Source organism: Canis lupus, chromosome 21, assembly GCF_011100685.1.
Source record: "Canis lupus familiaris isolate Mischka breed German Shepherd chromosome 21, alternate assembly UU_Cfam_GSD_1.0, whole genome shotgun sequence".
Taxonomy (NCBI): domain Eukaryota; kingdom Metazoa; phylum Chordata; class Mammalia; order Carnivora; family Canidae; genus Canis; species Canis lupus.
This window is the reverse complement of record NC_049242.1, coordinates 4,141,448-4,164,283: the sequence shown is the minus strand read 5'-3', so window position 1 is coordinate 4,164,283 and position 22,836 is coordinate 4,141,448.

The window sequence follows — 22,836 nt, the reverse complement described above, 5'->3', positions numbered from 1 at the left end:
GATCCCTCAACAGACCACAACACTGAACAACCAGATCTTCTCAGACTAGACCAGAGCCTCTACCAATTGCCAGGAATTCCCAGGCAGCTTCTGAATTTCAGATTCAGAGCTGAGCAATGGCTCCCAAGCAGCAAAGGCCATTTGCTAAATGACTGGGGCACTGCAGGCTTACTAGGCATCATGAATTACCTGCAACAGAAGTAAAGGTTTGACCTCAAGAAATGTTCTTTAGCATGACGGATGTACCCACCTCTTGGAGAGCCAGGCATTTTGCCCTTCTCACCAAGACAACAGAGGCCCGGTAGGGTATTTCTCCAAAGGAGAAGATGGGTCGCTATTATCCAAAGAAAGGGGTAGAGGGAACAGGCAGGCAGAAACAGTAAATGTCTTCCACCGCTTTGGTGATATATCTGCATGCTGTGACACTACATCTAGATCTTCAGCCCGTATGTCCCCTGGCAGGGAGCAAGAATTCCTATCCCCTTCAAGAGTCCTTCTAGCTGGACTAAGATTGACCTGGGATAGATCAAATTGACCTGGGACAGATTAAGAGGAGAAAGTCAAATTTAATAGCGTACATGCAGGAAATCTACACAGGCAAATGTCATCTTGAACTAAGGAGAAGGGGGCAGGAACCTGGGACTTCAGAGGAAAGGAATGTATTTCATGGTGACAAGAAAAGCAAATGTTGGTAATTAGATGTCTGTCCTGCCGTACAGATGGCCCACTCACATAAAGTTGATGTCTGATGGTAATTTTCATTCTGGGAAAGAGCCCCAGTCTAGATTCTTCTGCATGGTTAAGGGAGGAGCAGAAGTTTCTTTTGAGCCTGCAGGGTCTTAGTGGCCTTCAGCTCACAATCATCTTCATGTCAAAATGACCATCTTTTTTTTTTTTTTTTTTAAATGACCGTCTTGAACATCAGGTGCTCACGCCCCTGCACCTGTCACCACACCTGTGTCCCGTGTCCTGCTTGCTATATCCATGGATGTCCCACAACACCTGGAAAAATGAGATGTGTTCAGAATTCAATGGGTATCTTTCCCCCTCAATCTAGTCTTCAGGCCTTTCCCAATCCCTTTCTATTGTATTGGATCAAATCGGATCTGATTCACCACTTCCCATCTATCTGGCTCCTAGGTGATTTCATAACCCTTGTACGTTGGAAATTTTTTTAATGTGTTAATATATTATTTTTTAAGTAAAAGCTAATTTTAATGAAAGAAAATGTACCTTTATAGAAAATGTGGGAAATACAAAGAAGAAAAGTACACGTTCTTCAGCTCCAGCACTTGGGGATGACTGCTGCGAGCATTTTGTCACAGTGCTAGAGTGCCTAAGAGCCAGACTGGCTCAGTTAAGAGTCTGGCCCCACCATCCCCACTCCTCTGTGTGACCCCGGACGTGCTGCCCAAGTCCCTGTGCCTTTATGTATTCTCTGAGAAGTGGGGGTAATGATAGTACCTGCCTCAGAAGACTTGGAGAGGGCTGTGTGAATAATGGGATGGGACACTGCCTGCCTTATAGCATCCAGTACATCATTGCTGCTGTTGTTATTATAAAAGTATATATGTTAATTGCTGATAAACTGTGTATACAGTTTAATATTCTACTACTTTTCATTAACTACTGTAAGCATTTTCCAAGTCTCAAAGCATTCCCCAAAAACATGATCTTAATGACTGTGTAATAGTTTGTTATTTAAATATATTAATAATTTCTTCTGTAGTTGACTATTCTATTTTTGGGCAGTTGGGGTATGTATGTTTGCTCCAATAACTCTGAGCTGAAAATGTTTATGTGTATATGTACATATAAAAGTGTCTGTGTGTGTCTGTATCTTAAAAAAAAAAGGAAAAGAAAAGAAAAGAAAGGTAGTATCTCACTTGCAATAAAAAGGCAGATTTTCATCCCTCTGCCCCCTTCTCTCTCAATCTATCTCCCTTTTTCAACTGTCCAGCACGGTGAAGATAATGTCTCCTCCACTGAGGAAAAGGTCAGGCAGGCTTACTGCCTATTCAGGTTCTTAAACTTGGGATTCCTTAGCTATATACAATCTACTGCATGTATGGGACTTTCCAAATTCCCTCATGTGGCCCTGTGTAGCAAGTGAAAGAAACATACCTATGATGCTCAAGCTGTTTGCTGTGAGTTATAAAGTTCTTTGACCCTGACCCAGTTATTTTGTTTCTTTTGCCAGCATCCATGAAAATATGGCAGACTAATTTGTTAGCTTGTTAGTTAGTAGGGTAAAATATTAAAACTTTCACAGTTAAAGCTACTTTTATTTTTAACATGCCTGCATCCTTAAAATCTGTCAAGGAAAATATTTTGAACTGAATGACAAAAAGCATTCATATAGTGGTATGAATTGCTTAAAAGAAAATCTATAAATTAGAAAAGAAAAAAAGCCTGAAAAATAGTAACTTATACTCTCATGAAAAAAAGCTTGGAAAAGAGCCATAAATTAAATAAATAAAGTAGAATGATGAAAATTACAAAAATAACAGAAAAAATATATGAAATATAGAAACTCAACAAATTTTTATGTTAATTCTTAGATTTGAACAATAAAGGTAATACACCACTTTAGTAAGATTGAAAAAAATGAGTAGGACTTACAAATTACTAATATGTGGAATGCAAAATAGTATGTCTCTATGATATTAGAGACATTAGAAAGACAAAAAAGATTATGTACACCAATACACTCAATAATTTGGGTTAAATTGACAAATCCCAGAGAAACACTAAGTGTTAGTGAGGATATAGAACAAGTGGAACTATCATATATAGCTGAAGGTGTCTAAACTGGTTGAATAACTTTAGAAAACATCTGTATATACTAAAGCCAAGTGTGTTTGCCTTATGAAAAATAACTTTGCTCCTAGGTATTAAGGGTATTACCCAACAGAAATTAATCTTAATTTTTGTTATCCTTTTGGTAATGAGCGAAAAACTAAAAGGTACTCAGTGTCAATCAACAGTGGACTAGATCAGTCAACAGCAGGAACTTGACAATGATTGAAATATAATTACATGCAACAATAGGGCTGAATTTCACAAATATAATGTTGAAGAAGAGAAGTGAGGTGCAAAAGAGTACATACTAGATTATTCCACTCAAAATATTGAAAAAGCAAAGTGGTGGGATGTTATTAGAAGTCAGGATAGGTGTTATGCTGGGGATGTTAGCAACTAGAAGATGGTGTAGGGAATGCTTTTGTGGTGCTGAATTGGATGTTGATTACAGGTGTATTCGGTTTCAGAAAATTCATCAGGATATTTAAGATCAGTTTGGTTTTCAGAATGAATACTTTTCTTCACTAAGAGTTTAAAAAATTATTTTTGTTCGAGCTATATGCTAGATATTAGTGATGCAGAAAATGTGTAAAACAAAAATTTTCTCTCATCAAAGGATGTAAAATTTAATGCAAATACAAAATAAACACACTTGATACTTTACAAAATTAACACACTAAAACCTAATGATATTTGTATGGCATTTCAAAGAGTAATTGTAGAAATACTACTTTTTTCCCTTTCAAATAGACTTAGATCCTTTCTTTTTTTTTATTTTTATTTTTATTTATTTTTATTATTTTTTTATTTATTTTTTATTTATTTTTTTTTATTTATGATAGTCACAGAGAGAGAAAGAGAGAGGCAGAGACACAGGCAGAGGGAGAAGCATAGATCCTTTCTTTTTAAAAATATTTTATTTATTTATTTGAGAGAGAGAGAGAGCAAGCATGAGCAGGTGGGAGGGGCAGGGGTAGAGGGAGAAGCAGACTTCCACTGAGCAGGGAGCCCGTCGCAGGACTCCGACCCAAGACTCTGTGATCACAACCCGAGCTGAAAGCAGAAGTTTAACCAACTGAGCCACCCAGGCACCCTAACTAGACTTAACTTTTCTGAGCAGTTTTAGGTTCATAGTGAAATTGAGCAGAGAGTATGGAGAGTTCTCAGATACCCCCTATCTCCACACATGCACTACCTCCCCTACCATTAATATCTCCCTGTAGAGTGCACATGCAATATACTTGTTAAAATTGATTAATTGTACATTGATATATCATTATCAAAGTCCATAGTTTACACTAGAGTTCACTCTTGATGTTGCACATTTTATGGGTTTTGACAAATGAACTATGATGTATATCCATGATTACAGTATCGTATAGAATAGTTTCACTGCCCTAAAAATCCTCGGTGATCTAACTATTTATTGTACCCTCCTACCTAACCCCTGGCAACTACTCATCTTTTTGTTGTGTTCATAGTTTTTCCTTTTCCAGAATATCATATAGTTGGAGTCATCGTTATATAGGCTTTACAGATTGGTGTCTTTCACTTAGCAATATGCATTTAAGTTCCCATCATATCTTTTCATGAGTTGAAATTGTCTAGCTGTACCACATTTTATCCATACCTACTCAAGGACATCTTGGTTGTTTTCAAATTTTGGCAATTACGAATAAAGTTACTAAAAAAAAAAATATATATATATATATATATATATATATACAGATTTTCTTTAAGATTTATTTATTTATTCATGAGAGACACAGAGAGAGAGAGAGAGAGAGAGAGGCAGAGACACAGGCAGAGAGAGAAGGAGGCTCCTTGCAGAGAGCCTGATGTGGGATTTAATCCCAGATTCTGGGATCACGCCCTGAGCTCAATCGCTGAGCCACCTAGGCATCCCATATATACAGATTTTTGTGTGGACATAAATTTTCAGTTCATTTAGGTAAATATCAAGGGGTACAATTGCTGGATCATATGGTAAGAGTAAAAAAAAAAAACCTGCCTAATTGTCTTCCAAAGTGTAATATTTTGCATTCCCACCAGCAATGAATGAGAGTTCCTGCTGCTCCACATCTTCTCTAGCATTTGGTGTTATCAGTGTTCTGGATCCTGGCCATTCTAATAGTGTGTAGTGGCATTCCATTGTTATAATTTGCACTTCCTTAATGATACATGCCATGGGGTATGTTTTCATATGTTCATCTTCCATATATCTTCTTTGGTGAGGTGTCTGTTTAGGTCTTTTGTCCCTTTCTTAATCAAATTTTCCTTTTGTTGAGTTTTAAGAGTCCTTTGAATATTTTGGATAACAGTCCTTTATCAGATGTGTATTTTGCAAATATTTTCTCCCAATCTATGGTTTGTCTTGTTATTACCTTGACAGTAACTTTCACAGAAAAACACTTCTTTTCTGTTTTATTTTGGATGGACTATTTTTTTAGCTCTTTAAAAATTAGATCTTTTCCAAACCCCTTAGATGTTATAGATTCTAAAAAATTCTCTTGACACCAAAAGAATCAGATACTTTAAACATTTTCACATCTCTTAAGCTAATGAGAGAAATCTCAGCAACTGCCAAGATATAAAGTTATTTAGAGTTAGTCATCCTTTAACTTTGTAAATTAATTAATTTTATTAATTTTTTAAAGTATAGATAAAGGGCATCTGGGTGCCTCATTTGGTTAAGCAGCCGACTCTCCATCTCAGCTCAGGTCTTGATCTCAGGGTCGTGATTTCAAGCCCAGTGTTGGTCTCCATGCTTGTATGGAGCCTACTTAAAATTAAAATAAAATAAAGTAAAATAAAATAAAATAAAGTAAAATAAAATAAAATAGTACAGATAATATGTATTGATCACTCTGTGCCAACACTGCCTTGATTATTAGAAATACATTACTCAATGTTCGTTAACACCTTGAATGAATTATTATTATTATCACACCTATTTACAGAAAAGGAAAGTGAGGCATAGGTAGGTGATGTACTTTGGCCAAGTTACTAGAATAAGCAGAAGAGGTAGACAGAGTTTGACTGTGGCTGTGGGATAGGAGAGCTCACTATATCTACTGTCTCATGTTTCATTGCCAGTGGCAACCAACCATTCTCAAAAGGAAAATCTCTTATTTACTATAATATTGTACACTCATTATTCTGCAAGAAATTTCTGACTTAAAATTACTTAATTTTATTATTTATTAAAATAGACCTAATTATTTATTCTATAAAAAGTAATAAGTGCAGATAGGCCAAAAGGAAAAGATATGCAAAACCACTGAATCTTTAATTGTACAAACTTAGAGATGTTGCAGGACAGATTTATTGAGCATTCTAAACTGAGTGAAGTAGAAAAAACTGTTTTTTTTTTTTTTTTTTTTCCCCAGCCTCTGCCCTTAACTATGTATATGAGATATCCCTTTCTAGTCTTCAGTGATATTTTGGGCAAGTCTCAGTGCTTTCTAGTGAAATCTGGTCCAGTCTCATAAATGTGTAGACCTCCATCTCTTAACTAGTTTGATTTTTTTTCTTGTCCTGTAAGCTAGAGCTTGGATTTCGGCACAAGGAACTTATACTAAGACACAGTGAGACACTACTTGTAACCACTTTTCTGCAGTTTTTTGGATCCCATTTTTCTTTTAGAAAAATCTGGATCCCATTTTTCCTCCAACTGTATGGAGTAGGAGGAGGCATGAGAGAGTATATAAAGTCTCCTGCTCCTTCCATCACATTTTGTGTTTACTTTTGATATTTTCTATGTGTCTAGGCATCTAGATGTTGGCTCCCCCATGAGGTTGTTAAGTCAGTAGTTGAGGAACTTTCCTACAACCCAGTTCCCTGATTTGAGAGGTATGTGCTATTGATTTTCCGCAAATCTCCTCTTGTTATAATTTACTCTCCCTAATTTCTGGGCTCCTTTGGCCCCATAAATTCTCAGGTATTGGCAAGGCATAGAGAGCCAGGCTGCCTTTCCATCTGCTCTAGAGAACTGACACACTCTTGCGAAATCAGAGTGATGAATGCCTCATTGTTGTTACCCTCGGTTTCCAGATTTCTTTTTCTTATTCATGCTTGGAGATATCAGTGCTGTCCAGGCAAAGACTACCAGGGACACACCTGTAATTGAACACATTGGGTCTATTGGGTTTGCTGTTTATGGCAGTAAGAAAGAATGTACACCCAAGGAGAACTGTAAGAGTCTAGATAAGAATGTGTTATAAAGGGATTTTTGTAATTTGGACGACACTAGGTGATTTTGAGGGAGATTTAAGAAAGTAGGGCTTTGCTCTGCATTATATACTGTTGGCAAACAGAGGTAATTTTAAGATAGGGTATCTTGATAAGTCTTATTGAGAAGGAGGGGAGATCTCTCATAGGTCCCTCATATGACCTAAGAGAGGGGGATGTTTGGTCATTTTTGTGGCTTGGACAATGTTCATCTTTTTCTGTATTCAACATGACTATGAGGCAGTCTTACCATTCTCTTGATCCATCACCATTACAGAGTGGCCTTGTGTGATACTGACATTCTGTGATATTGTTAAGTTCAACAGACAACACCAAGGCCTCATTGGAAGTGTCAAGCCAACTTCTACCAGTACCACAGCTTAATTGATCTACTAGGTGAGGTGACTGCTTGCTGTTTTTTTCTTTTTCAGAGTATGGATCATCAAATTCAAAGTTAAAAGCAGGCTGCAACCTGGCAATAACCTTCTAGTTACTCTTCCTGGTGGGGCTTTGTGTTCTCTATGGATAATCTCCTGGGGCCTTCCTCACTTAGCTTATTAGAAGGTTGTGGTGATTCTCAAATTTCTTTTTTTTTTTTTATTTCTTTTTATTTATATAGACAAGTAGGGGTAGTAAGGTGTTAGTAGAGGCCACTTTCTTCAGCCTCATAGCAAGCGTTATAGAGCTTCAGACACTGACCTTTATCTGGCTGCTTTCTTTGAAAAAACAGTTAAGTAACAATTGCTATCCAGTCTTGAGATAATCGTTCCAATTGACATAATTCTAATAGGAAAAGATACATTCAGCATCCTATTAAACATATACAGGCATTCATACATATATATTTTAACAAAACATTTCATTCCAAAAATATCATAACCTGTTTTAATCAGCAATATATCGTGTACATCTTTCTATCTACAGAGAAAAAAGAAAACATTATCTTCACATCTTGAGGGGTAAATTTCTCAATTACATCATTATAAAAGAATAAAGGCATTCAAATCCACACTATTTAACCATTAGTGCTATTTTGCTTTATATCACAATAAAATTGTTTCCAAAATTGTATTTTTTCTCTATTTTCTATATTTTCCATCAGTTGCATCACCAAAAGCAATATTCCTGGCTTACAATGTTATAGCTTCCTGAGGAAATGGTTTCGTAGAATGAAGGTCCAGTATTAAGGAATTGTTTTTTATAGTCAAAAGGGAAAACTGTTGTTGAATGGAATTCAACAGAAAGAATGGTACTAAATAGATTTCTGATTTCCGTATGTAAAACCCATCTGTCTATTTGAAAGCTCCATTTGAATTTCTAATATGCATCTCAAATAAACTATGTTCAAAGCTGAACTTTTATTCTCCCTTTCCACTAAACTTGCTCATCCTGTCTTCTCGTGTCAATAAATGGCAATTTCTATCTCCCAATTACTCTGGCCAAAATGCAGGGATTTTTTTGTAACTCCTTATCTTTTCCTCATACTTCACATAAACTCAGCAAATTCTGTTGATCCTTCTTTAAAACTACATTCAGAATCGGACCACTGCTACCATCTGGCTGTAGTCCACTCTCTCAACTACATTATTGCCAGAATCATCTAATTGGTGAGTCTCACAATTTTACTATTGTTCTCCACTCAGCAGCCAGAGTAATCATGTTAAAAAATATATTACAAATCTCTGGTCCAAAATCCTCCAGTAGCTTTTATTCTTAGAGTAAAAGACAAAGTGTTTACAATATCCTTCAATGCCCTCCCCTTTACTCTTTATTTATTTATTTAATTAATTAATTTATTTTTTTTTATGATAGGCACACAGTGAGAGAGAGAGGCAGAGACACAGGCAGAGGGAGAAGCAGGCTCCATGCACCGGGAGCCTGACGTGGGATTCAATCCTGGGTCTCCAGGATCGCGCCCTGGGCCAAAGGCAGGCGCCAAACTGCTGCGCCACCCAGGGATCCCCCCTTTACTCTTTAAAGACAGCTCTCCTAATCTTCCTCTACCCACTCAATACCAGCTTCCTCACTGCTCATTGCACATCCTAGGAATGATCCTACCCCTAGGTCTTTGTGTTTGTTGCTTTCTGTTCTTGGAAAGTTTTTCATCCACAGAGCTACATGACTTGTCTAAACTTCTTCAGGTATTTACTCAAGCGTCACCTTTTCAATGAAGCCTTCTTTGATCACCCTACTTAATATTGTACTTTTTTCTCTCTACAATCCATATTTCTTTTCTTGTTGTTAATTTCTTTTATTTTCTCACCATCTAATGTATTTTATTTTCTTACATTTAACTTTTTGTGCAGCCAAAAGAATGTAAGTTCTATGAGGACAGGGGTTTTGTTTATTTTGTCACTCCCCCATTCCTAAGCCTAATAAAATGCCTTCACTTCAGAATGGCACACTTCATATTGTCAATGATTAGTTGAATGAGTTTATGAATACATGAAAGATTCTCTTTTAGCAATCTGCATTTTTATCTTTGAAGTTCTTCCCATTTGTTTTAGTAAAGATTATGTTTCTTTTCCTATTTCTAAAATAATCAGAATAATTCATTTGTGGACTTTACTCCACAAAATACAATCTTCAATTATCAGAGTTTTAAAAGCAAAACCAGATATGAGATGCTATGTTTATAATCTTTGAATTTAATTAGAAAAAATATAACGTAATATATGATTTTATTTTGTCAGTTTTTTATATGTTTAATAATGATTTCTATGTGAAATTTACATAAATTTTTTCATTTTATTTTGTTTAGTCTAGATAGGAAATAAGAATAATAATTTCTTTGATCAACTTGATTTGTTCTTGGAATGAATGTTTGTGTTTTCTGAATAATAACTCTTAAATTCCTGACTCTTTTTATTTCTCTAATGATTTTTTATGTCTTGATTATAAATATAAGCTTCTGTACAGACTCTGAAAATACTATCTAAATAGTTCCCGGAAACTGAGTAACAAGTATGATTTCACTTGATACTTGATTACATGCTTAACTATCTGTGCTTTTAGATACTGTGTTTTCTTTTTTTTTTTTTAATTTTTATTTATTTATGATAGTCACAAAGAGAGAGAGAGAGAGAAAGAGAGAGAGGCAGAGACATAAGCAGAGGGAGAAGCAGGCTCCATGCACCGGGAGCCCGACGTGGGATTCGATCCCGGGACTCCAGGATCGCGCCCTGGGCCAAAGGCAGGCGCTAAACCTCTGCGCCACCCAGGGATCCCACTATCTGTGCTTTTAATCTTGTATTTTACACTTTTATGCTGCATTGAAGTTAACTGATTTTCAAGAATTATCTCAAATTATGAATGAGACAATTCTTAAAATATCCTTAAATATTTTCAAATCACACTTTTCTTTTCCCAGTGAATTCTGTGCAATACTCACTTTTACATTATAATACTCTTCTGTAACACAAATTCCTCATAGAAACACCAATGTCTAAATAGAAAAGTAAGGGTCTGTACTAAAACTCCCGTCAAATGAATTCTTCACAGATTAAAAACATGAAATATTGAAGTTGTTGCCTGGTTGGGATCTTCCCATATCCCTCTACTGTTGGTACATATATCCACAAGGTATGGTTGTTGCCTGCTAACATCTCAGACCTACGCTACCTTCTGAGGATTACCCTTAGCTTAGGAACCACCTTGCCTAGAAAGACATGGAATATAATGGGTCTGCTGCCTCGCCTCTGAAGTAGACAACCTTTGTTGCACAGTTCACATTCGTACAATCTACCCAGCATCAGACTGACAACTAGATTTTTCTTATAATCACATCTTTGGTTTTTCCCATAGCTAAACTTGTTTTCCTTACTCTCTCATAAATAACTTGCAAAGAGTATCCCATTTCAGACTCTGCTTCCAGGGAAACAATCTAAGATAAATGTTGTAATATGTTTAAATGCCTTTTTTATTGCTGCTGTTAACTTCGTCTTTCAAATACACTGAAATTCCTTTTATTTTTAGTTTACCATTTCCCCTATGTCTGATACATTAAACACATTATGACAAAACTGTATACTTTTACACCAAAGGATAGTACTTAAAATGAAGTTTATGATCATTCCTGATATTGTATTTTATGCTACTAGTTTCACTGAGACATTCTTAATCTAAATTGAAAATATATCTCATAGAGCCAAAAGTATTCACTCTGTATTATTTTCCACCCCAAAGTTTTCTGGCTACCTACAAATAAATTACATATTCTCTTTAAACCTCTGTTTCTTGAACTACAAAGTGAGGCTATTAATGCTAGTTCTACCTTATGTGTTATATTTGTTACAAAGACTATTTTAGATAATGGATGTGAAAACACTTTCAAATATAGAAATAAGTCACATGAAGAACATGACTATTTCAGTGCAAAGGATAGTGTATTTCTCTATGAATATGAATATTTTATTAATTCAAACTCTATTGCCAAATATCACTATCAGTAATGTCACCTCTATTAACTGTTAAGCTTTAAGGAAATAGTTCACTGTTTTAGAAACAAATAGGTCACTAACATCGAATTAGCTGCTATTCTGTGCCAGGCTATTATGTTTTGTAGTTGTAACTCAAATGACAGTGACAATAAGCTCCATTTGCCTTAATTGTTAGAGGTGATTCCCTTCAAATTGTGAGCCCTAGCTACTTCTGAGAGTATTCTAGTTCATTGCCTCAAAGGCTTTTAGAAACTAACCCTGGGATTTGTTGGTGCAGAATTCTTTTCACACTGCTTTGCCTTGGCCATGATTGCTGCTGACCCACTGTGAGACTACCTACCTAGACGCAGTATCCTCTGCAGCAACCAATTTAGGCTTAAGGAAGGGAACCCAGAAGGTCCTGGGGATCCTCTGTTGTGCCACACTATTACTTTCTATGTGTACAAAGCTAATAGCTTTTAAAGAGACCTCACTGAAGTGAGCTCAGGAAACACAAAAGCAAATTTCAATAATTAAATTTTTGCAGTCCTAGTTCCATGCTAAAATCTCTTACCAGAGTGCTTTCCTGCTTCTTTCTGGACTTTTTTCTACCTGACCCCCAGCAGGAGTTCTTTCAGAAATTACAGAACAGGGCTTCAATGTTGCATATCTTTCTCTCCTAGGCAATTACTGAGACTAGTTTTGTGTGCATAGTATTCTTTCCACTTTTGATGAAGAATTTGATCATTTTCGTTATAGTATTAATTTCATGGTCTGAGAGATGTGGATGATTTTTTTTGAGGTTTTACTTATTTATTAGAGAGTGTGTGTGCACACAGGTAGGGGGAGGGACAGAAGGGGGGGTAAAAAAGAAAGAGAGAGAGAGAGAAAAAGAGAATCTCTCAAGCAGACTCTGCACTGAGCTCAGCCCCACGTGGGGCTTGACTTCACAACCCTGAGATCATGACCCAATCTGAAACCAAGAATCAGACACTGCACTGACTGAGCCACCCAGGTGCCCCTGGATGATTTTACTATAATTCTTTTGGCATGGTAATTCATTCTTTCTCTGGGGACCTACCTTCCATTCCAAACTCAAGTCATGGGGTTTAACTAATGTTTTTATTCTTACCTTCAGCTCCAAGGATAGGTGCTGATTAGCTTCAGGAGGTAAATATATCTTAACTCTGGGCCAGGGCCTGGCCATGGTAGAGGATAGAATCTTGCAGGCAGACCACCTCAGAAGTTACTCAAAGGGCCTTATTGCTAGGACCCTCATGCACTTTGGAAGTAGGGCATGCCCAAAGAAGCTGGAACCAGGAGAAGGCTGTTTGGTAGGAACTGGAACCACAGAAGAGATACAGCCAATGCCTGATAAATTACCTAAAGAGAGACAGTTACAAAATTTGGGGCCCTGTAAAGAAAGAAAATATGAGCCCTTTGCCCAAAAAGCAAGAAAAGAATTGTTATTAGAGATATATATTATAAAGTGTTTCCTTTTCTCCTGCGGTCTCTCTTCTGACTTATTACGGTTTTCATTTGCCATTCTAAGTAAAGATAAAGTACTCTTATTAATGTGAATTTTGCCACTTATTTTTATACTGTGTGATGCTGCTTTTAATTGTTAATATGATTATTTAACATGTATATGGAATCACCAAAATTATACACTTCATATTCTATAGCTTATAAATGCATAGGTATTTTGTTATCAGAACAGTGGAAGCAGAGAATATGTTGAGATTTCTGCAAGATGGTGGCACAGTAAGATCCTCAACTCACCTCTTCCCATGGAGACACCAAATATACAGCTATATTTTAAATGGCTCATTTGAGGGTTCCCTTACCCCAAGACCCAGCCAAGAAAAAAAGAAAAGGAGTCTGAAAAGTTCCTAGACTGTATGTGAAGGAAATGTATTTGCTAATTTAAAAGGATCTGCTGGAGAAGCAGAGGACAGTTGACATTCTTCATAGATATGGAAGCACTGGCAGACATCAATTTTTTACTCTGCAGTTATCCTCTTAGCATAGGATGGCAAGCTCAGACAACACATCCTTCTACTACTTTGCTAAGAGATCCAATGGTGAGCAATTGTGGCAATATCCTATTGCCTTGTGGAGGTCAAAGACCATAGGTTGTTGTAGTACTGTCTCATTTCCTGCCTGGGGCTGGTTAAGTGTGAATAGTCATGGCATTCTCCCACCCTCAGTCTAAAGCCAACACACTTGCAGAGATAAGGCACTCTCCTACTATATTCCTGAAGTACATGGGCACATACAGTCAAGACGTTTTCTCACTGCCTTTCTGAATTCCATGAGCATGCCCTGCCCCCTACATTCTCCAGCTGCCTTGCTAGAGCCAGTGGGCATGTGCATCTACACAGTGGACCTTCCTTGATTGCCTGGCCCTAGTGGCCCAGGGGGTTGGCATTCTGGAGCCCCATTGAAAGGTAACAATTGAAAAGACAGTTCTTGGCAGGCCATGAACTCCAAGGCACTGCATAGACAGTTGACTGAAACACAACTTCAGTCTTCTTGGGGAAAAAGGCTTATTTATTTAACCTGAACTTCAGCCTGAGGGATAGACTTCAGGTTCCTCACATAGCTAAAGGGCTAAGAAGTCATTTCCAGGGAACATAAGCATGGAGACACCATCCTTGTGTACCCCCTTGGCCTCACTGCAGTTCAATGAGAACTTCTAGAAAGGAGCTTAAATACTTGTCCAGAGCCCAACTTTTGCAACTGTCACTTAGAAGATCTCCAGATCTCCTGGCCTATAAACTTTCTGCTCTCTTGGATTATGATTATGGTCCCACAAGACTGTGTATACTTTAAAAAGTGCTGCCTGAGGGTCTGACTTCTGATTAGCCTGAAACTAGATGGTAAATGTGATTTTTTCCCCTTAGAAGACTGGAAGGTCTTAGCACACCCTCAATAGCAGAGATTATACCAAATAAAAATCATACAGCTTAGATAATCACATTCAAGAGACAATTAAGAATGAGAGCAAGATTAAACAAGCTTTATCACATATACAAAGCCACTACTTCAGGACTAAGAGGTAGCTACTTCACCTAATGCACTACCTATGCAGTGCCTTGGAGTTCATGGCCTGCCAAGAACTGTCTTTCCAATTGTTACCTTTCAATGGGGCTCCAGAATGCCAACCTCCTGGGCCACCAGGGCCAGGCAATCAAGGAAACAGAGTGAATCAAAATTAGGAAACAGAGAAATACATTCCAAATTAAAGAATAAGACTAAAACTCAGAAAAAGATCTTAATAATATGGAGATAAGTAATCTACCTGATAAAGAATTCAAAGTCATGGTCATAAGGATACTCATGAAACCTGGAAGGAAAATAAATGAACACAGGGATAACTCTAACAAAGAAATAATATGTGTGTGTGTGTGTACACATACATACATATACATATGTATACATATATATGTATATATACATTTTATATACATAAAACAAAAACATATAAAACATAACATCAAAATATAAAATGTAGGGGAGTAAACATGTAGAGTTTGGAAATGTATTCAAATTTAAGTTGCTATCAACTTAAAATACTGTTATATGCAAGGAGTGATATATGTGAATCTCACAATAACCACAAGTCTATAAGTTACAGCAAATACTCAAAAGAAAATGAGGAAGAAATCTAATTATCATACTAAAGAAAGTCATCAAACCATAAGGAAAAACAAAGAAGAAGAAAGGAACAAAGAGAAAATACAAAAATGGCCAGAAAATAATTAATAAAATTATAATAAGTATATACATATCAACAATTACTTTAAATGTAAATGGACTAAATTCTCCAATCAAAAGACAGAGAGTGGCTGAATCAGGATGCCTGGGTGGCTTAGTGGTTGGCTCAGGACGTGATTCCAGAGTCCCAGGATCAAGTCCCACATTAGGCTCCCTGCATGGAGCCTGCCTCTCCCTCTGCCTGTGTCTCTGCCTTTCATTCTCTGTGTCTCTCAGGAATAAATAAAATCTTAAAAAAAAAAAAAACAGAGTTGCTGAATGGAAACATACACACACATCTATATACTGCCTACAAGCAACTTATATAGATTGGAAGTGAAGGGATGAAAAATATTTCATGTAAATGAAAGTGAAGCCATATTTATATCAGAGAAATTAGATTTTAAGACAAAGACTGCAATAGAAGACAATGATGGGCACCATATCATGGTAACGTTGTCAATCCAGCAAGTCAGCCCACCAAAAAGTCAATCCATTCATAAATATATGAGCACCCCAAATAGCAACACCAAAATATACAAATCAAATACTAATAGACTTAGGGAGGAACTGATAGCAATATAATACTAGTTGGGGGCTTTACCTCCCTTTACATCAATAGATATATCATCCACACAGAAAATCAATAAGGAAACGTTAGCCCTAAATGACATATTCGACCATATGACAGAACATTGCATTGAAAGCAGCAGGATGCACCTCTTCTCAAATCACATAGAATATTCTCCAGGTTAGATTACACATTAGGCCACAAAGCAAATCTAAGTAAATTTAAAAAGGTTGAAATATCAAGCATCTTCTCTGACCACAATGGTATAAAACTAGAAACCTTTTTTCTTGTAGAAAAAAAATGGAAAGAACTACAAATATGTGGACATTAAACAACCTGTTACTGAACATCAACTGAGTCATAAAAGAAACTGAAGAAGAAATTAAAGAAAAAAAAAAAAACACCTATAGACAAAAAAAAAAAAAAAAAAGCAACATACCAAAATCTGTGGAGCAAAGCAAAAATGATTCTAAGAGATAAGTTAAGGTGAGGTAAGTAAAAATGGTTCTAAGAGCATACTTACCTCAAGAAACATGAGAAATCTCAAATAAACAATTTAACTTTATACATAAAGGAATTAGAAAAAGAAGAAAATCAAAGCCCAAAGTTTGTAGAAGGAAAGAAATAATGAAGATCAGAGTGGAAGGGTGCCGGGGTGTCTCAGTCTGTTAAGTGTCTGTCTTTGGCTCAGGTCATGAACCCAGTGTCCTCGGATTATACTCCATCTTGGGCTACCTGGTTGTGAGGAGCTTGTTTCTCCCTCTCCTCCTCCCTCTTGCTCTCTTTTGCTATCTCTCACTTAAAAAAAATAAATAAAATTGTAAAAAAAAAAAAAAAAAGAAGATCTGAGTGGAAACAAATGAAATAGAGGCTGAAAAGACAATAGAAACAACAAAACTAAAAGCTAATTCATTGACAAGTTTTTTAAAAATGACAAATCTTCAGTTAGATTCACCAAGAAAAAAGAGAGGGCTCAAATAAATCAGAAATGAAAGAGAAAAAGTTAGAACTGACACCAAACATAAAAGATCATAAGAGTCTAGTATAAACAATTATATGACAACAAACTGGACAACCTAGAATAAATAGATGAATTCCTAAAAGCTTACAATTTTCCGAGACTGAATCAGGAAGAAATGGAAAATCTGAATATGCTGATTATTAGTAAGGAAATTGAATCAGTCATCAAAAAACTCCTAACAAACAAAAATCAGGACCAAACATTCAAAGATTTAATAACTAACCTTTGCAAACTCTTCTAAAAAACTTAAGGCTTCTAAAAACTTCCAGGCTGCTTGCATGGTCTATAAGACCAGCATTACTCTGATACCAAAATCAGACAAGGATATCACAAAAAAAGAAAATTACGGCTCAATATCCCTGGGTGAACATAGATGCAAAACTTCTGATCATACACTTTAATTAGGTAGGACTTATTCCAGGGATACAAAAATGGCTGAATATCCACAAATAAATCAACATAATATGCCACATTAACAAATGAAGATAAAAATCATATGATCATTCCATTAGATGCAGGAAAAGCATTTGACAAAGTTCAATATCCACTTATGATAAAAATTCTTTTTTTAAATATTTTTTATTGAAGTTCGATTTGCCAAATTATAACACCCAGTGCTCATCTCATTAAGTGTCCGCCTCAGTGCCCATAACCCAGTAACCACATCCCCCTGCCCGCCTCCCCTTCCCCTACTCCTTGTTCATTTCCTAGAGTTAGGAGTCTCTCATGGTTTGTCACCCTAATTTTTCCCACTCATTTTTCCTTCTTTCCCCTATAAACCTTTTCACTATTTCTTATAGTCCCCATATGAGTGACTTACTTCACTTAGCATAATACCCTCCAGTTCCATCCACGTCGAAGCAAATGGTGGGTATTCGTTCTTTCTGATGGCTGAAATGGGCCCTCAACTCTATCGTCAACTAATATTCAACAAAGCAGGAAAGACTATCCACTGGATGGATAAAGGACAGTCTCTTCAATAAATGGTGCTGGGAAAATTGGACAGACACATGCAGAAGAATGAAACTAGACCATTCTCTTACACCACACACAAAGATAAACTCAAAATGGATGAAAGGTCTGAATGTGAAACAAGAATTCATCAAAATCCTAGAGGAGAACACAAGCAACATCCTTTTTAAACTTGGCCAGAGCAACTACTTGCAAGATACATCTATGAAGGCAAGGGAAACAAAAGCAAAAATGAACTATTGGGACTTCATCAAGCTTCTGCGCAGCAAAAGAAACAGTCAACAGAACTAAAAGACAACCTGCAGAATGGGAGAAGATATTTGCAAATGACCTATCAGATAAAGGGCTAGTATTCAAGATCTACAAAGAACTTATCAAACGCAACAGCAAAGAAACACACAATCTAATCAAAAGACATGAATAGAAACTTCACCAAAGAAAACATACACCAACAAGCACATGAGAAAATGCTCCGCATCACTGGCCATCAGGGAAATACAAATCAAATCCACAATGAGATCCCACCTCACACCAGTGAGAATGGGGAAAATTAACAAGGCAGGAAACCACAAATGTTGGAGAGGATGTGGAGAAAGGGGAACCCTCTTGCACTATTGGTGGGAATGTGAACTGGTGCAGCCACTCTGGAAAACTGTGTGGAGGTTCCTCAAAGAGTTAAAAATAGAGCTCCCCTATGACCCAGGAATTGCACTGCTGGGGATTTACCTCAAAGATACAGATGTAGTGAAACACCAGGACACCTGCACCCCAGTGTTCATAGCAGCAATGTCCACAATAGCCAAACCGTGGAAGGAGCCTCGATAAAAATTCTCAACAAAGTGAGTATTGAAGGAACATATCTCAATATAATAAAGGCTGTACTTGACAAAACCACACCTCATATCATAATCATTGTTGAAAATCTGGAAGCTTTTCCTCTAACATATTGTACAATATCAGGGTGCTCACTCTCTCCTTTCATTTAAAATAGTATAGGAAAAAAATAAATAAATAAAATAGTATAGGAAATCCTAGCCACTGTAATTAGTCAAGAAAAGTAACTAAAAGGCATAAAAATAGGAAAGAAAGAAGTTAAACTCACTATTAATGGATAACATGATACTATATATAGAAAACTCTGAAGACTCCACAGAACAAATAAACAAACAGTGCCCAAAACTACTAGAAGCTACAGGATACAAAATTAATATACAAAAATTTCTTGTATTTCTATATGTTAATAAATAATCACAGTAATTAAGAAAACAATCCCATTTATAGTCACAAAAAAAAATAAAATTACTAGAAATACATTTATCCAAGGAGGTGAAAAACCTGTTAACTGAAAATTATAAGGCAAATGATGAAAGAAATTAAAGACACTAATAAATAAGATGAATTTTATGCTTATGGATTGAAAAAAATTATAATTGTTAAAATGTCAATGATACCCAAAGCAATCTACAGTTTGAATGCAATCCCTATCAAAATTCCAATGGCACGTTTTTTTAACAAAACTGGAAGAAATCTAAAATTTGTATAGAACTATAGAAGACCCCAAATAGCCAAAACAACCTTCAGATAGAAGAGCAAAGCTGAAAGTATCATGTCCCTGATATCAAACTATACTACAAAGCTATACTAAGCAAAACACCATAGTATTGATATAAAAACACATGGTCAATGAAACAGAACAAAGAGCCTCAAAATAAATCCATGTACATATGGTCTATTGATTTTTGACTAAAGAGTCAATAATATGCGATGATAAAAGGACAGTCTCTTCAATAAGTGGTGTTGAGAAAACTGAACTGCAAAAGAATGAAACTGGACCACTCTCATACCATATACAAAAATTAATTCAAATGGATTAAAGACTTGAATGTAGCACTAGAAATCATTGAACTCCTAGAAGAAAACATAGGCAGTAAACTAACTGGCCTAATGGTTTTTTTTTTTTTCATCTGATTCCAAAGGCAAGGGAAATAAAACAAAAATAAACATTTGGGACTAAGTAAAACTAAAAACTTCTGCACAGTGAAGAAAACCATCAGAAATCAAAAAGGCAGCTTACTAAATGAGAGAAAGTATTTTCAAATCATATATCCATTGAGAGTTTGATATCTAAAATATATAAATATCTCACGCAACCTGATAACAAAAAAAATCAAACGATCTGATTAAAAAGTGGGCAGAGGACTAATTTTTCCAAAGAGGACGTAGATATAAACGGTAATAACAAGATAAGATGCTCAACATCACTAATCATTAGGGAAATGCAAATCAAAACCACAATGAAATATCACCTTATACATGTCAGAATGGCTATCCTCCACGAGTCAAGAGATAACAAATGTTAATGAGGATATGGAAAATAGATGAACCTAATGTACTGTTGGTAGGAATTGAGATCGATGTTGCCACTAAGGAAAACAGCATGGAGGTTTCTCAAAAAATTAAAAATAGATCCAGCAATTCTACTATTAAGTATCTATCTGAAGAAAACAAAAACAAAAACAAAAATAAAAATAAAAAAAGAAAGAAAACAAAAACAGTAATTCAAAAAGATATATGAGCCCTCATGTTCATTGCAGCATTATCTATAATAGCCAAAGTATGGAAACAACTAAGTATCTATCAATTGCTGATGGATAAATAATATGTGTGATACTCACACACACACACATACGCACATTAGAATGCTACTTGGCCATAAAAAAATGAACTCTTGTTATTTATGACAACATGAATGGACCTTGAGAGTATTATTCTAAGTGAAATAAGTTTTACAGGGAAATAATACATAATTACACTTACATCTCTAATCTAAAAAAACAAGCAAATCAAAACCAAACTTAGACTGATTGGTACAAAAAACAGATTGATGGTTGCGGAGTGGAGGAGGGTTGGGGGAACAAAATGTAAAGGGAATCAAGAAGTGAAAACTTGCAGTCATAAAATAAATAAGTCATTGGCTTTTAATATATAGCCTGGGAAATATAGTCAATAATATTGTGTTAATTCTTTAGCATGAAGGATGGTAACTAGATTTATTGTGGTGATCATTTTGCAGTGTATACAAATGTCGAATTACTATTGTACACCTGAAACTACTACGATATTCTATGCCAGTTATAACCCAATAAAAAAAAAAAAAACAGTGGAAACACTGCATAAAACAAACTCAATTACTTCTTGATACATGTACATTATACCAGGACACTATGGAAATGGAAGGCCGTTATACATACTTATCTTGTACTTACCTTAAGAGTCTTGTTAACCTTCTATCTATTTGCTGACCTGTCCACTGTGAGTCCAATTCACTTTTATGCTCCTAGAGCATCATAGACACTGTATGTGAATGGGGGATGATGGCTAGGAGTGGTGGCAACACATATTGCACTTATCTTCTCCACTTTTATGCATTCTCCATTGTCCCATCAGACTTCACTTAAAAAACACAAGTTTCAAGGAAAGAATATTAGGAACTTTAAAATGACAAGAGCAGAATATTAAGCAACCATTAAGCCCTTCTGAGAATGGTGCTCTCTGTGTCCACACAGGGCCCACATTTGTGAAGTCCCATCTAAATCAGGTGGGGATGCTGGAGAAGGTAGTGATATACTGACTTTTTTTGTTATTTCTGCTTTCCGAATTTTCCATCAGTTCCTCCTATTGCTCAAAGATATTAGGAATACTTGAGCTCGAGAGGGATTGGGGCAAATGCAGTTTGCAGGTACCAGACTTTGGCAAAACAGAGCAGAGAAGAATGGGAAACAGATGTGAATGACAAAAAGATGACTGCCACATGGACCCTGACAGGCAAAGAGAGAAGTTTTCATTCACTATTTACATAGTCTAAATGCTGCTATTTCTTCATGGTAGTAATACATTTTCTGGAACCTGTGTCTTTACTATACAGTAAGTACATAGTATTTAAAATAAACAGGTTTAACTATGCCAAAAAATAATAAAATGCAATTTTGTATTGAAGACAATTGTTCATTTATAAAATTTCAATAAGCTACTTCTTGAAAATAGTACTAATTCATCAAATTTGGGATATTAATAAAATACAAACTCTATTTTGGACATACAGAATTCCCATTTGATTGTAAAATGTATTTTCATTTATTTTATGCCCTTCTTAGTATTTTGTTGTGTGATAATGACATACATAGGCAAAGTCAGTTTGGATCTAAAATGTTGTCTTTCTTGAAAACTTTTTTTACTTTGAATTATCAAAGTGAATGACATGCCTGTAGAGCTTAGTATGTAAGAAATTCTCTGCATAATTATTATTGATATCTCAATGAATTTTTTTCTGGTGATAGCAAAGTCTGCTTCATGGAGTAATCCACTGCAGTTTTAGAGTTGTTAGAAAGTAAATATTTTACATAGGACAATGCACATAATTTTCATAATGAAATTTACCTGAGCCCAAATTCCATCTCAGCTATTTCGTATCCTTGGACAACTTGATTAGCATGTTTGAATTTACTTTTCTTCTCTGTAAAATAGGGATTATAATGCTTACCACATGGGACTAGGGTAAAGTAGAAATGAAATTTTATTTGTATGTTTCCCAGTACATAATAATCAGTGTGTTGAACAACCACATTGTATGTCTTGTAATAAAAATGCATTCTGTTGATCCCATTATTCCTTTAAACTTAATTCAGTGAGGATCATTTTCATTACTCATTGACATGCCTGTATCTTTGATGTTTATTTTCAGAAAGCAGAAAGGCCTGTAGTTTAAGTCACAAATAACACTCTCGATTATGGAATTATATAACTCCATTTATAGATTAAATTTCTTTAAAAAAAAGATTTTATTTATTTATTCATGAGAGACACACAGAGAGAGAGGCAGAGACACAGGCAGAGGGAGAAGCAGGCTCCATGCAGGGAGCCAGATGTGGGACTTGATCCCGGGACTCCAGGATCACACCTTGGGCTGAAGGCAGATGTTCAACCGCTGAGCCATCCAGGCACCCTTATCCTAAATTTAAACTTCACTTAGCAATAAATATTCCTGCCTCAGCCTAGAAGACTGC